At 40.5% G+C, this 12796-nt stretch overlaps 1 protein-coding gene across 1 annotated transcript in view; it reads left to right on the top strand.

The window, feature by feature from the left end:
- The window catches only part of CNTN4 (contactin 4), a 373607-nt gene that overhangs the window by 138283 nt on the left and 222528 nt on the right, over nt 1-12796 (top strand). The gene's annotated exons all lie outside the window — the stretch shown is intronic.

Genomic DNA, 12796 nt, shown 5'->3' with positions numbered 1-12796 from the left:
CATTTCGGAGTAGAGACGTTAACGGATCAAAGGATGAGATGTGCGGGTTAAAGAAATTATAATGATAAATGACAGTGACCTAATTTATGAAACAATCCTTTAGTATAAAATAATTCGCTGGTTTGTAATTATATGATTAACTCACCAAGAACAAAATCAATCATGTCAGAATCATCAAACGCTCTAACAAAAGGCTGCAAGTTCTGCAGTCGTGCCTGGAGTGGGATTCCCGATGTGGGAATCCAGTGTGGAAATCCAAGAATGCAGGTTCAGAGGACAACAGTTCAATTATTTAATATCAGCAAATGGGTGGGGAAATAACCAGCAAGTTTGGTAGTTTAATAACTAGCACATAGGCGGGGAAAGTGTGTCTAGAAATTTATCTCTAAGCTTTGAAGGAGAAAGATGATGGGCACGTTTGCTGAAGGGTTTCCATGTGGCAGGGTGATAATGGACTTGGGGCTGGGCTGGAGAGGAGCTGGAGACCTGAGAACTCTTGGGGCAGTGGGGGCTCTGGGGTGATGCTGCTGCTTAGTCTGTGTCTCAGACTCTGAGAAATAAAAATTAATAAGAAAAATCAGGCGTTTTAATCATTGGAAAATTTCTTCTGATTGAAATGCCACTTTTAAGGAACTAACAAAACCTGTAGTGCTTAACTTTGGTCAAAATCTGTTATTACTGTAATCCATTTAGAAATAGAAAGGCCCATAGTTTCAGCTGCATTTCACAGCGAGTGCATCAGTAAGCATGAGTTGCATTACATCTGTTGGCAGTTGCAGAGACGGAAGCAAAGCTCGTTGATAGATGGTTTGGAAATGGGAGATGGTGGTACCATTAAGGACCTGGAGCAGACTGGTCAGAGGGTGGGTTCACATCCTCTCTGCTGAAGGATGCTCATCGCACAGCTTGCGTTTCATCGTGCTGAGTGGCTGGAGCTGGGCTGGTGGCTCAGGAAACCACACCAGAACTATTTATTAGCCAGGAAAAATCAGCGTCCAGTGACAGCCGTTACTCATTCAGCATTATCGATTTAGCTTAAGGCCACGGCAACTTGTTTCATGAGTAGTTCCTGGCATTATTCCATGTGAAGGCTGACTTGGCCGAGGAATTTGTTATTAAAAAAAAACAACACCAACTTGCATCAGCCAGCCAAAATATCTGAAGAGTTGTGGGAGATGTGAAACAGAAGTCCTGTGTTTGTTCTGAGATGAACACAGCAGTACAGGGGCTGCCACCAATCGACAGATTCAGCAAAAGTAATACTAAATACAGATCTCTAGTGCTTGTAAAATTGTGGGTCTGTCTGATACCTCTGTTTTCAGCTACTTAGAAACTTTGTTTTTGTGTGCACCATCTCCATTTCAGTCTGAAAAAATGGATTTAAGGTCTTTATGTTGCTTCAGAGAAAGCCCCATCCACAGAAGTGATCTGCCACTTCTGGAAAGTTTCGCTTGCCCCAAAGGGACTCTCCTGCATTTCAGATGTAAATAAAAATCATTTTTAAATCAGAGAAATCTACTCTGTAGTTAGTAGAATTTCTAAAAACATGGTTAATTCTCAAAACATGGTTAATTCTAAAAAGCTTTCCTATTTGATATTTAATAGAGCTGAGTTAATAATTCATAATTTAATGTATCTGATTAATTTTGCCTCTTTTTCTCGGAATGTCTTCAAAGCACATAACAATTATCTCAAATGTACTTATTCAAAATGACTCAGCGACCTCTCTTTCTAGATCACTTACTCTTGATTCAATTTTTCATAGCAGTGCACAGTTCCTATTGGTTATCATTCATTCTTTCTCTTTGCTAATTGACTAATCATAAATCCAGTTTAGAAAAAATTCCAAAACCCAACAACCCTGTGGTGGGAATGCACGCTGAAAATGCATTTTAAAATTCCTTTCTGCCAAGTTTAGTTTTAAAATGTGTTTTCAGTGGCCTGAAAATGTACAGAGGTAGATTGCACATGATGCATAGCAACTAAACTCAGAAGGGAAAATACTGGTGGTGAATTGATATTAATACTCCAAAGAATATTTGTAGCAGATATTAAATATCACTTCCCTCAAGGTGCGTGTAACTGAATTGACAACAGAGGTGGTGTTTATACCTGCCCCAGAGGGCTCTGGGCATGGGAGAAAATGAAGAAAGCTGATTTTGTCATGAGCTGGAGGTGCTCGTGGTACGGCTGACACTGGCTCGGGGAGCTGGAGTCGGGGACCCGTTCTTGTAAAGCAAAAACCCTTCCCCAGCCTGGGAGCAGGTCCTGGCTTGGGTGGCTCATATCACCTTCTCAACATCCTGGAGGAGATGACAGAGGTGGCTCTGGCTCCTGCAGCGTTCCACTGTTTCTTGCCCGCTTTTGAGTCCAGATAATTCAATTTCTTCCTTAAATTGACTTTAACACTTTTTCACCTTTCTCTACCGTTTTCATTCTAAGGCCACCTCTGTACCCAGAGCCTTCTGCATCCTCTCTCGTTCACTCTTTCTCCTTGACATCACTGCTGCCAGGTGTAGGGACAGCACTCTGCCACCGCTCCAGCCCTGGAGATGCTTTCAGACATGATGAGACACACTCATTAAGTGTGTCTCCGACCCACAAGTCATGTTTTTTCAGGGAAAACTTGCAGTACGAAAACTGTGCTTATTCTGGAACCTGAGCCCAATTCAAGGACCTTTCAAACACTTAAATGTCTTGCTCAGTCTTCTGTCAGCTCTCTAACTGGACTGGAAACCTGTGAGGAATTGGGTTACCAAGAACATTCCTGTCTCTGGGGGAATTTAACTTTCGTCCTGTGCGTGGTGGGGATGAGGGATGGCACAGACTCTAGCAAGGCTCAAAGGGCTTCACCACCAGAGTAGAGCAGGCTGTTGTGTTGTCTTTGTTCAAGGTCAGAAGTGAATGAGTTATTTTAAAGCTGTAAACTTCAGGGTAGGGTCCCTGAACGGCTTCCCTTACTGCCTTGGAAACCTGGTACCTCCAGCTGAGGAGGACCCAGTGTTCTTTTAGGAAAAACAAGTGATGAAATCATGTTGTCCTGGGAATTGATAATGCCTTTTTTTTTTTTTAGGGTCCCTGAACGGCTTCCCTTACTGCCTTGGAAACCTGGTACCTCCAGCTGAGGAGGACCCAGTGTTCTTTTAGGAAAAACAAGTGATGAAATCATGTTGTCCTGGGAATTGATAGTGCCTTTTTTTTTTTTTTTAAATCCAAGTGATGATCTAACCACGCAAATTGTATAAAGATAATTAACCTACGTTAGCAGATGCACTGAAATGGGCAATGCCCTTAATATCAAGATATTTGATTTACTTAATATATTGCAAAGTGCAATATGTTTGTTAAGATAAAGTTCAGAAGGAGAGTGGAATTACACCAGGGCTGAGCTGGGCAACAGTCTACCAGTGCATGTCTCTCGTTACAGGGAGATTTTTCCTTTTATTTCAGTATGCTATTTATTTTACAATTAAAAAAAAAAACCAAAAAAACTATGCTATTTATTTTACAATTAAAAAAAAAATGAAAAAAACCTTAATAGTCAAATATATGGCCTTAATGTGATGGTTTCATTAAAATTAAGGATTTTATTTGGCTCTTATCTTTCTTTCCCCTCTTACTAGCAGTCTGTGGTGGTCATTTGTGGTGACCACACTAGCACATCAATGCAGTTTGTTAATGAATTTTCCACAAATTAATTTTCTCCACTAAAACAGCATCAATAAACACGAGCAATTATTTTATGTGGACTAGGAATAAAAGAAAGCATAATAACTTTTCTGGACTTTATTTTGTGGAATTAAAAGTACTTTTCTTTTGGCCTTTTTTTCATTAGAGGCTCTACTAAATGATTGCAAATAAAGTAATGGGGACTAGCATGAATTGCTAGATACATCTAATAATGCCTTGTTTTAGGCTATTGACTTACCCTAATGTATTTCCAGATGTCACTGAATTTTATTGCATGAGATCTATTGATAGCTTTAGGTGACTTTTTTTTCTGGTTATTCACAGTCACATTTAAATAACCTTTTTTCTAAAAGAAGCCCTTTTTTTCCAGCTGAAGCAACTAAAAGGTATCAGCATCAAATCTGATAAATGGATACCCCATGGTTAGGAAAATTACATAGGCTTAATACCTAAGGCAAGTGAGATGCAATCTCAGCAAAAGACTCTACAAGGAGCAGGACTATCATTCAAGGAAAAAGGGGTATTAACACTTTCCTTGTAACTCTAATGGGAGGGAATAGTCTTCAGCATCTTTGTGTATTTATGGAGGTTTAAAAACCCATGCTAGATAACTTTTGGTGTAGATTTTAGGAATATGTTTGTTTAAATACATTAATGTACGTCAAGCCTTACTAGTCCATAGCAGCTTTAACAGAAAAATTTGGATAGTGAAAGTACTCATATTTACATGGTTTTGGATACTAATTTCAAGTGTGATTTCCATATGTATGTAACTCCTTCTCCAAGGCATGCAAATAGTGTATTTGCCACATCATCAAGGCCGTGCCATTATTTCCAAGTACAAAGTAAGAGATAATTTGTGACATTTTTGCCACAGCATTTACCTGACCTTCTAAAGCAGCTGGTTTGTGTGGTGCCTGCAGTTGCTCCGTACATGGTTGCACCCGTGGTAGAACTTCTGTGCTGGGTCCAGGGAATCAGTAGAAGTGATGAAATGTTTGGAAGAGCAGCCCAGGCCAGGACTTGTCTGCCTTTTTCAGGTGATTTGGGTCTGGTAACATGCATTTGGCCTCGTAAATACACACCACCACTTCCCACTCTGCTGTGTTTGGAGTGATGGAGGTGTCCCCTGTGGACCCTGGATGTTGTCCTGGTGCTGGCCACCGCTGCCCACGTTTTTGGGGTGTCTTTGCATAGGGGAGACCAGAGCACCTTTTCCTTCTGATGGATGTAGAGCTCGGCTGTGTGGCATGTGTGCAATGAGTCCCAGATTAGTCCCCTCTGTTTGGTTTTGAGGTCTCAGCTGCTAGCAAGACTGATACTAGCACGGTGTGATTTTTAAGAAAGCAATATTAAAGAAAGCAGTGGAAAATATCAGGAGTTCTGTTCAGTGGTGGTGCCTGTTTGTGAATACACAGGTTTTTTTATCTCTCTGTTGTGTATAGAGAGAGCAGTCACAGACTACAAATGGGATATGCCCCAGCTTTTGATGGGCTGGGATTGAACGTACATTCATCACGATGGTAAATATATTTAGGGTGTCCCAACAAGAATAGGTGTCACCATGCCTGGGGTGACCTTGCTGGGGACATGCCACCCGCCGAGGGCCCCTGGCCGTGTCCCAGAGCAGTGGCACAGCGTTTTCCCCAGGGCTGTGGGGCTGCTGGCCAGGAGATGACAAGTTAAAAAGTTAATTTTTCCCAGAGCTCTGGTGAGGCTGAGCAGGAGAAAGAGTGCCATCTGCTGAGCCTGGCCACGGGACTGCCTGCCCTGCCTCCTCCTAACACCAAAGGCAAGAGCAGGTGTGCCCAGGATTGTGAACATCAGTACATACAGATGTGTAAATAAGCCACGCATGATTTTTAAGGCATATAAGAAACCCAACAAGGGATCATAAAGCTATTTTTGCATAAAACCCTACCATAGTAATCTCACGTGTAATTGGATCATCCATTCAAGGGCTTCTTTTTATTTATTTTAGGCAGCCTCCTTTAGGAAATGCTGTTCTCAAAAGGCAATGTCAGCTAAGGCACAGTAACGTCAAACAGAAAATAAATTTTCTCTATTCACCTTGAGGGATTTCAGAAGTTACAAATTATTGTAAGCCAATAATAACTTCCATTTAGAAGACTTTTTGACAGGAAGAAAATGAAAAATGAGGAGAGAATGTTTGCAAAGAAACTTACTCCAACTGATTTTTACAAACATGAGCAGAACAGGAGCGTGTACAGCTATGGCAGTCAGACACGCCAACCTGCAGAAAGCAAAAATAGCACATTTTCTTTGACTACTGTTTCTGAACGCCAGTCTTAAAGCTAATGAAGGATTTCGGAAAACAATATGCTGAAAGAAATTCTAGCAGCCCACATAGCTCCCATCTGCTTTTGAGCAGAAGCACAGTCTGCATCAGACATTAATAACAATGAGAGATGTTTAAGTGTGGGCGATAAGTGAGTATATTTTGGTCCAGTTTAGGCTGAAGCTGTCGGTTAACTTGGCACTGAGTATGAATTTGGTTATTTGGAAACACTAAAGGTTTGGGCTTGCAAAAAGTAAATTTCGCCTTGCAATTTTTTTTTAATTTTTTTTTTTTTTTGCATCTAAAGAAATTAGATGCAAATGGGACAGGGGGCTTTGAAGTGAATAGTATAGGTTTAAAAGACGAACTAAAATAATCCTGGTGTAAACGCCCTTTGGAGGGTGGAGTGTCTAGCTTTTTGTTGCAAAGTTTTATCATTCGAAAAGTGACTCAGCCCATCAGTTCAGATATTGTTATGGGCAAGGTCAAAAGCATCAAGTGCTCAGGTAGTTTGTAATTGGCTGTCTGCGGAAAACAGCAGGGAATTCAATCTATTACATGCACTTCAGTGCACTAAACCAACACTCCATGAAGCCATTGGAGCATAGAAAAGGCTTGCTAATCTCTCTCCAGTAATTATTGCAGGTGTGCCATGCTCCTATCAAAGGGGGCGTTCCTCACTTGATCAACCTCAAAGTTCCTAGGGATGTTTTTTTTTTTTTTGTTCTATTAATAAAGCACATCTTGACATTCATAGACTTTATGTAATTTTAGGGAAAGTATATTTAAGGAAAATCTCAAAATCGGTTCTTCTGATACTCAATGTTATTCTTGGGCATCAGGGATAATTGCAACGAGCAAAACCAGCCCGAAATCTGTCACTCTCCCGTTCGGATGAATTATATTCTTACTGTGCCTGTGGAAGTGAGGAAATAAGGACGTGGACATCTAGAAACCTAGAGTTTGAAGATGGTTGAAATTCATATTGTTTGAAATGAGAACTCAATTTCGCTACTTTAATAGAAAATGATTACTTCACAGAAACTTAAGTGCAAGAGAGTTCAGATTTTGGAGGGTAAGGGAATGAGGAAAGCCAAGGCATGGTGTTATGATCTGAAGTGGTTGGTAACTATTGATTTGTACTTGTTTGAGAAATAGCATGCTGGCTCTTTTCTTCTGCTCTTGGCCTTCAATGTGAGAATCTTAGGTCTTTTTGCCTGTAGGCCCTTAGGATATTATACCTTTATATACAGCACACTTTCTGTGCTTCCAGCCCCTAAACATTACCAGCCATTGACAGTAACAAGAACTAAAGTGACAGTGGCCATTTTCTTGTCATTTCATCCAGCCATAGTATTTCTTAAGTGCTCCATTACTAAGACAATACTTGAATATATTTGGTACATCTCAAAATATTCAGTTCTTGTTTCTAGTCTCATTTCTGTTAGTGTGGCACAACTTCAGATGAAAATAATAGATTTCAAACTATACAAGTGTTGGTCACATGATTCTTTTTTTAATAGCTATTATTTGTATAACAGTGTGAAGCAGCATATCTGTGTCATGTTCTGCAGTTGAGCAATGGTAAATTTTATATTTATGCTTATAAAAAGGATTTGTTTGTTATACTGACAAAATCTGTTTCCATGTTCCTTGGATCTTTTTTTATTTTTATTTCATTTATTCTGTTTTGATCAGTGATCAGGGACAGGGACACCTCCCACCAGCCCAGGTTGCTCCAAGCCCCCTCCAACCTGGCCTTGAACCCCTCCAGGGATGGGGCAGCCACAGCTTCTCTGGGCAACCTGGGCCAGGCTCTCACCACCCTCACAGCAAAGAAGTTCTTCCTGAGATCTCATCTAAATTTACCCAGTGTTGGGCAGGCAATGCTGCTTTGAAATTTAGTCTGAAGTGATTTTTTTAGTAGGAGACGTTCAGATAAATCTGATGGGCAGAACGGATTGGCCCAGGCAAAAGGTCCCTGCAATTATTTCTGAGTATTTTGTCTCCACTGTTATTTAATACGACTTTCTCATAACCATCATCCGATAGCCATATGCATTTCCTCTTCCTAACCTAATTAGGGATGTTGTGTCCAGTGTTGATTCAGGGCTGGGCTGGTGCCTGGGGCCAGACCAGGGCATCCTCTGCCCTGGGCAGCTCTGCTGGGCACCGAGGCACAACCTGCTGCTGCTTTGCTTCTGGAGCCTTTCACCTTGGATGTCTTTCTGCATTCCTCTATTCTGTGCTTTTCCTCCTGCCACCAAGCAACTTTTTCAGTTTGCTTTAGGTTGGGTTTTTTGTTTGCTTGCCTTTTCTGGAGGGAAAAACAAAAAGTATTTTCCTGCTTGCTTTCTACTATTTTCCTGCTTTCCTTGTATATTATCTTTCTTCCCATCTTCCTGTTACCACTAATGGGCACCTTTCTGCCATACCCATTTATTTTTTTCTGACTGCTTTTATTTCTACTCAACTCGGTCTGAAGAATAGAATAGATCTCTTAAAAATAATTTCTTTACCTGAAAGTAAATTCAGTAAGCTGAAGTGTCACCTAGATCATAGAACTTAACATCTATGATAATTACGTTGCATTTGACTTACCCAAACAGTTGTACTTGGCTCTTCTGTTACTTCCTTTTTCAGAAATTAATGCAAGCTTTTCATGTTGTTTCTCTGGGTTTATATTGCAAAATTACTTTTCTGTGGTAGGCTTTTTTTATTCTCATCAGCCTGTTTATATCTGGAGACGTTGCACTCAGCTTTATTAATTGCAGTCTTGTCACCTTGATTTAAATAATTGTCATCTCTTTCCCACATCTAAAGCTTCGTCTTTATATTTTCTTTATATTATCTTAGTGATTGCAACACTACAATCACAGTTCAATAATTATGTTTTTTTAAAGTGATGCCTATTTTCATTTACAGAAAACTGCTCAAATTAGTTCTTTGTATTTCTCTCCGAACTTATCACTGATGGTCTGCAGAGATCTGTGATATCTAAGCCTCACATTTTCTGTGATCATCTTGTATCTGTTTCAGATTTTTTTCTCCTCTTGGAGAAAAGTATTGGTTGACACTGGTTGGTTTTCATACTGTAGTTTCAGATATTATTGCTGTATTTCTAAGTCAATCAAATTATCTTCAGACTAGTCCTAAAGTTCCTGAAGTACTTCAGCATATTAAAAAATAACAAAAAACCCCTCCAATTCCATTTATTAAAGAATTTGCAGCAGTTGAGACATGAAGGTATGTCCTGTTCTACATCAGTATTGGACAATCTCCCTCTCTAGCAGGCGCTCTGTGTAGATTTTAGATGCAGTTTGTTGGCAGAAGTTATAGCTTTCATTAGAACTACTGAAATTGAGAAAAAGAAAGGAAGAAATAAAGGGAAAAAAAAAAAAAGACAGGCTTTTGTTCTGTTATTCTTTGGGTTTTAAAACAGCTGCAGCGTTCAAGAGAAGTTCAGATTGCTGAAGGCAGCGAGTCCTTCAAACTCCTGAGCTGCAGTTGACAAGACAGTCTTTTTAAGGCATTTTTAGTCCTTCTATTAGGACCAAGGGCGAGAGTTTAGAGGTGTGGAAGCTGTTTTGCAAAGAATATTCTTCCACTACTACAGCTGGGTGTCTGTCCTTTATCAGCTCTGTGCAAGCTCATTCCTGTCCGCGCTACTCGGTCTCACCCCTGTGATTTTCTGAGGGCATTTGGTGTGCTCTGTTCTTAAACATACACGTGTAGGATCCACAGGTTGTGGTGAGAACTTTAATGAGTAAGAACAGGAGCTGAGGTTGTGTTCTCACCATGCTTGTCCACTCTTTATTTAATGTTAAAACCTTCCTCTTTGCCTCAGCCCATGTCTGACCTACTGTGGGGAGAGCTGGGCTGTTCCAGACTGAGAGCTGTTGGGTTGTAAGATGTTTAACTTCAAGGGAATTAACTTTCAAGTAACAGAATTCAGTAGTTCCACTTCAGTGCCCACAGCACATGATTCTGGTGCCTGGTGAAATCTTCCAGGGATCTGTACTGGTGCTGCCTGCAAATGTCCCACGTGGGAGCCCTTCACTGGCCGTGTCTCCCCAGCATCCATCAACCCTCTGGGTTGGCTCCCAGATTACTTTTTAACCTGATAACCAGTGTTTTCTGGGTGGGATCTCTTCCATCAAACCGTAATTTATATATTTCATTTACATTTGATACTCTGGTAATATCCCCCTTTCCTTCCTATAGATGATACAATCAATTCTATCAAGTTAGATTGAATCGTTGTAAATTTTCTCCATCATAGGCATAAATTAACGGCTATATTTTCTTAATGTAATGGATTGTAAACAGGAAATCATCATATAAATAGATTATGGCTGTAATCTATTCAGTGCTCTTACTTGGTTATTCTTTTTTTTTATTTTACTTTTTAGATACACAAGTAGTAGTTGGTGGTGGACCTGGAATTACTGTCCCAAGATTGTCAGAGTTATGGTCACCAACTCCATTGCCTGAAACGCTTTCATTAATGATGTTTCAACTTTTTCTGCATCTTTGAATTCTTCTTTTAGATATACAGTGCCAAATTATAAGATCTTTACGTACTGAAGCAACAAGAGACTAGGAGATGTATTGTGTTCAGTCGGCCAGTGCTGTGTGACCACAGGGTTGTGTTTCGGTGGGAGATGTGTTGGTCCCTCAGTTTATGCCAGGTTCAACCACTGTGTCCAGAATCTCCAGATCATGGAAGGCTGGAGGGTGAGGTTCAGCCTCCTCTCCTCCAAACCATCCGGCCAGGGCCACCACCAAGCCAGGCAGGTGACAGAGGTGACACAGTTCTCCATTTGGCCTTGAATGATCTGGTTTCTTAGTGTTGTCTGACATTCAGACATGCAATAAAACTATTATAAATGATTTGCAGTGTACAATTAGTACGTGCTAAGTGTGGTTAATGTAGCATCAGTTCTGCTTGCTTTTGTAACTAATTGCTGCATTAACAGGCCCAGTGATTGTAGGAACCGTGGTTAGATAAGTAGCAGTGGACAGGAAAAGATCTAGAGAAGCAGTGTTTTATGAAGCTTTCTCAGCCTTCATAAGGGGTTAATTCTCATTGTCTTTTGCATAACCATAGATCATTGCTAATTCTTAGCTACCCACTAACATTTATATTAGAACTCTGCAGCGACTGGGGGGTTTTTTCAAGTCTCTGAGCAGTCGTTTGACAACCTGTGAAGTGGAAGATGAGCTCTGGGGGGGCTGGGAAGTAGTCATTGCTAATTCTTAGCTACCCACTAACATATATATTAACATATATATATCTGCAGCGACTGGGGGGTTTTTTCAAGTCTCTGAGCAGTCGTTTGACAACCTGTGAAGTGGAAGATGAGCTCTGGGGGGGCTGGGAAGTAGGTGGTGTCTAAGGGCAAGTGTATTTGGGGGAAAAAAAAAAAAGCCGTGAAAATTCACAGCACAGGCAGCCTGGAGATACCTGAAATATGCCACGTTTAAGCCTTCTACTCATCTAGACAAACTGCTGATCCTGGGGTAGCACAGGGTTTTTCAAATCCAGAGTCAAGAGGCTTAGGTCTGGGTCTGAGAACTGAGCAATTCAAAGACGAGCAGGTGAAGGTCGACCTAAGCCTACAACAGGAACATAGCTTCTTTTCCTCTCCAAATAATGTTTCTAGCATCTGGTAGGTAGCCTGGCTTTCTGTCGTCAGGCTTCAAGCACTAGTGCTTCCACAGGAAATCAGCTTTAAGGTGAAGGAGAGAATTTCTGCTTTGCCGCAGACAGGTGTAGGCAAAGTGAACGAAGCTCAAAAATCTTTTATGTATCGTTGGCTGTAAACAAAATGTCCAGGCTACGACAATTGAAAAATAGCTATATTGTATTTTATATCAAAACGCTCTTCTAAGAAAGGTCTGTAAGTGGTACAGTGTGTGATTTCATGCTTTATTGTTCCTCAATCTGTTCAGTTTACAGGGGAAAAGTTATTTTTCATTCTCCGAGCTGCTAGCTTTGCCAACGCTAAGTGAGCTCTGAAGCTCAAGCTGTGATCTTTCTGGCTTCTACATTTCCATCAGTAATAAAGAATCCACAGGACAAATTCTTCTCTTAGTTACACCTGTGAAACCCCATGATCTTCCAGGATTTCACAGGCAAAAGCGAGCAGGGAATAGCAGCCCCTTTGAAAAATCAAAAGGACAAAAACCATCAGAGAAGAGCTGCAAGCTGGAAAAAGCATCCATTTAGAGTTGTACAAAGAGGAGTGTAACTGAGTGAAAGGGGAAAACATAATTAAGGAAACATGACAATGGAGAAAGTTTTCCGTGAGTGAGATTTACAGAACCATAGGATGTCATCTCAAGGAGGTGGTGACAGGTCTGTTGCTTGGATATTTTCAGTGAAAGGGTGGAAAGAAGATATAATACATCATAGCTGGAGATAATTCAGGCATTTGGGGAACAGTGAATTGAAAAATGGTCATAGATTTACTGTATTTTAAAGTCTACTAGGATTTTTTTTTTAAGTAGGATGACTCTTTCTTCCCCTTTCTTTGCTATTTTCTTCCCAAAATACGATATCCCAACATTCCGTGGCTCATCAGAAGTGCAGTATGATAAGAAATGCTAAGCTAGTTATTTCCATCTATCCCATTCCAGTCACTCAATATAACTTCCCTAATGTGTCTTCTTTAGCTCTAACTGCTTCTAAATATCTTGTGTTTGGTTTATATACCTTTTACATAGTGTGGAGGTCTCCAGTGCCTTCAGACACTTTAGGATCAAGAGCAGTAGACGAACCTACCTACAAAGACTGTTGACCTG

The sequence above is a fragment of the Calidris pugnax genome, unplaced genomic scaffold, assembly GCF_001431845.1.
Source record: "Calidris pugnax isolate Ruff unplaced genomic scaffold, ASM143184v1 scaffold81, whole genome shotgun sequence".
Classification (NCBI taxonomy): Eukaryota; Metazoa; Chordata; class Aves; order Charadriiformes; family Scolopacidae; genus Calidris; species Calidris pugnax.
Note: the sequence above shows the minus strand (reverse complement) of the source record. Positions and strands in the feature narration are given on the sequence as shown.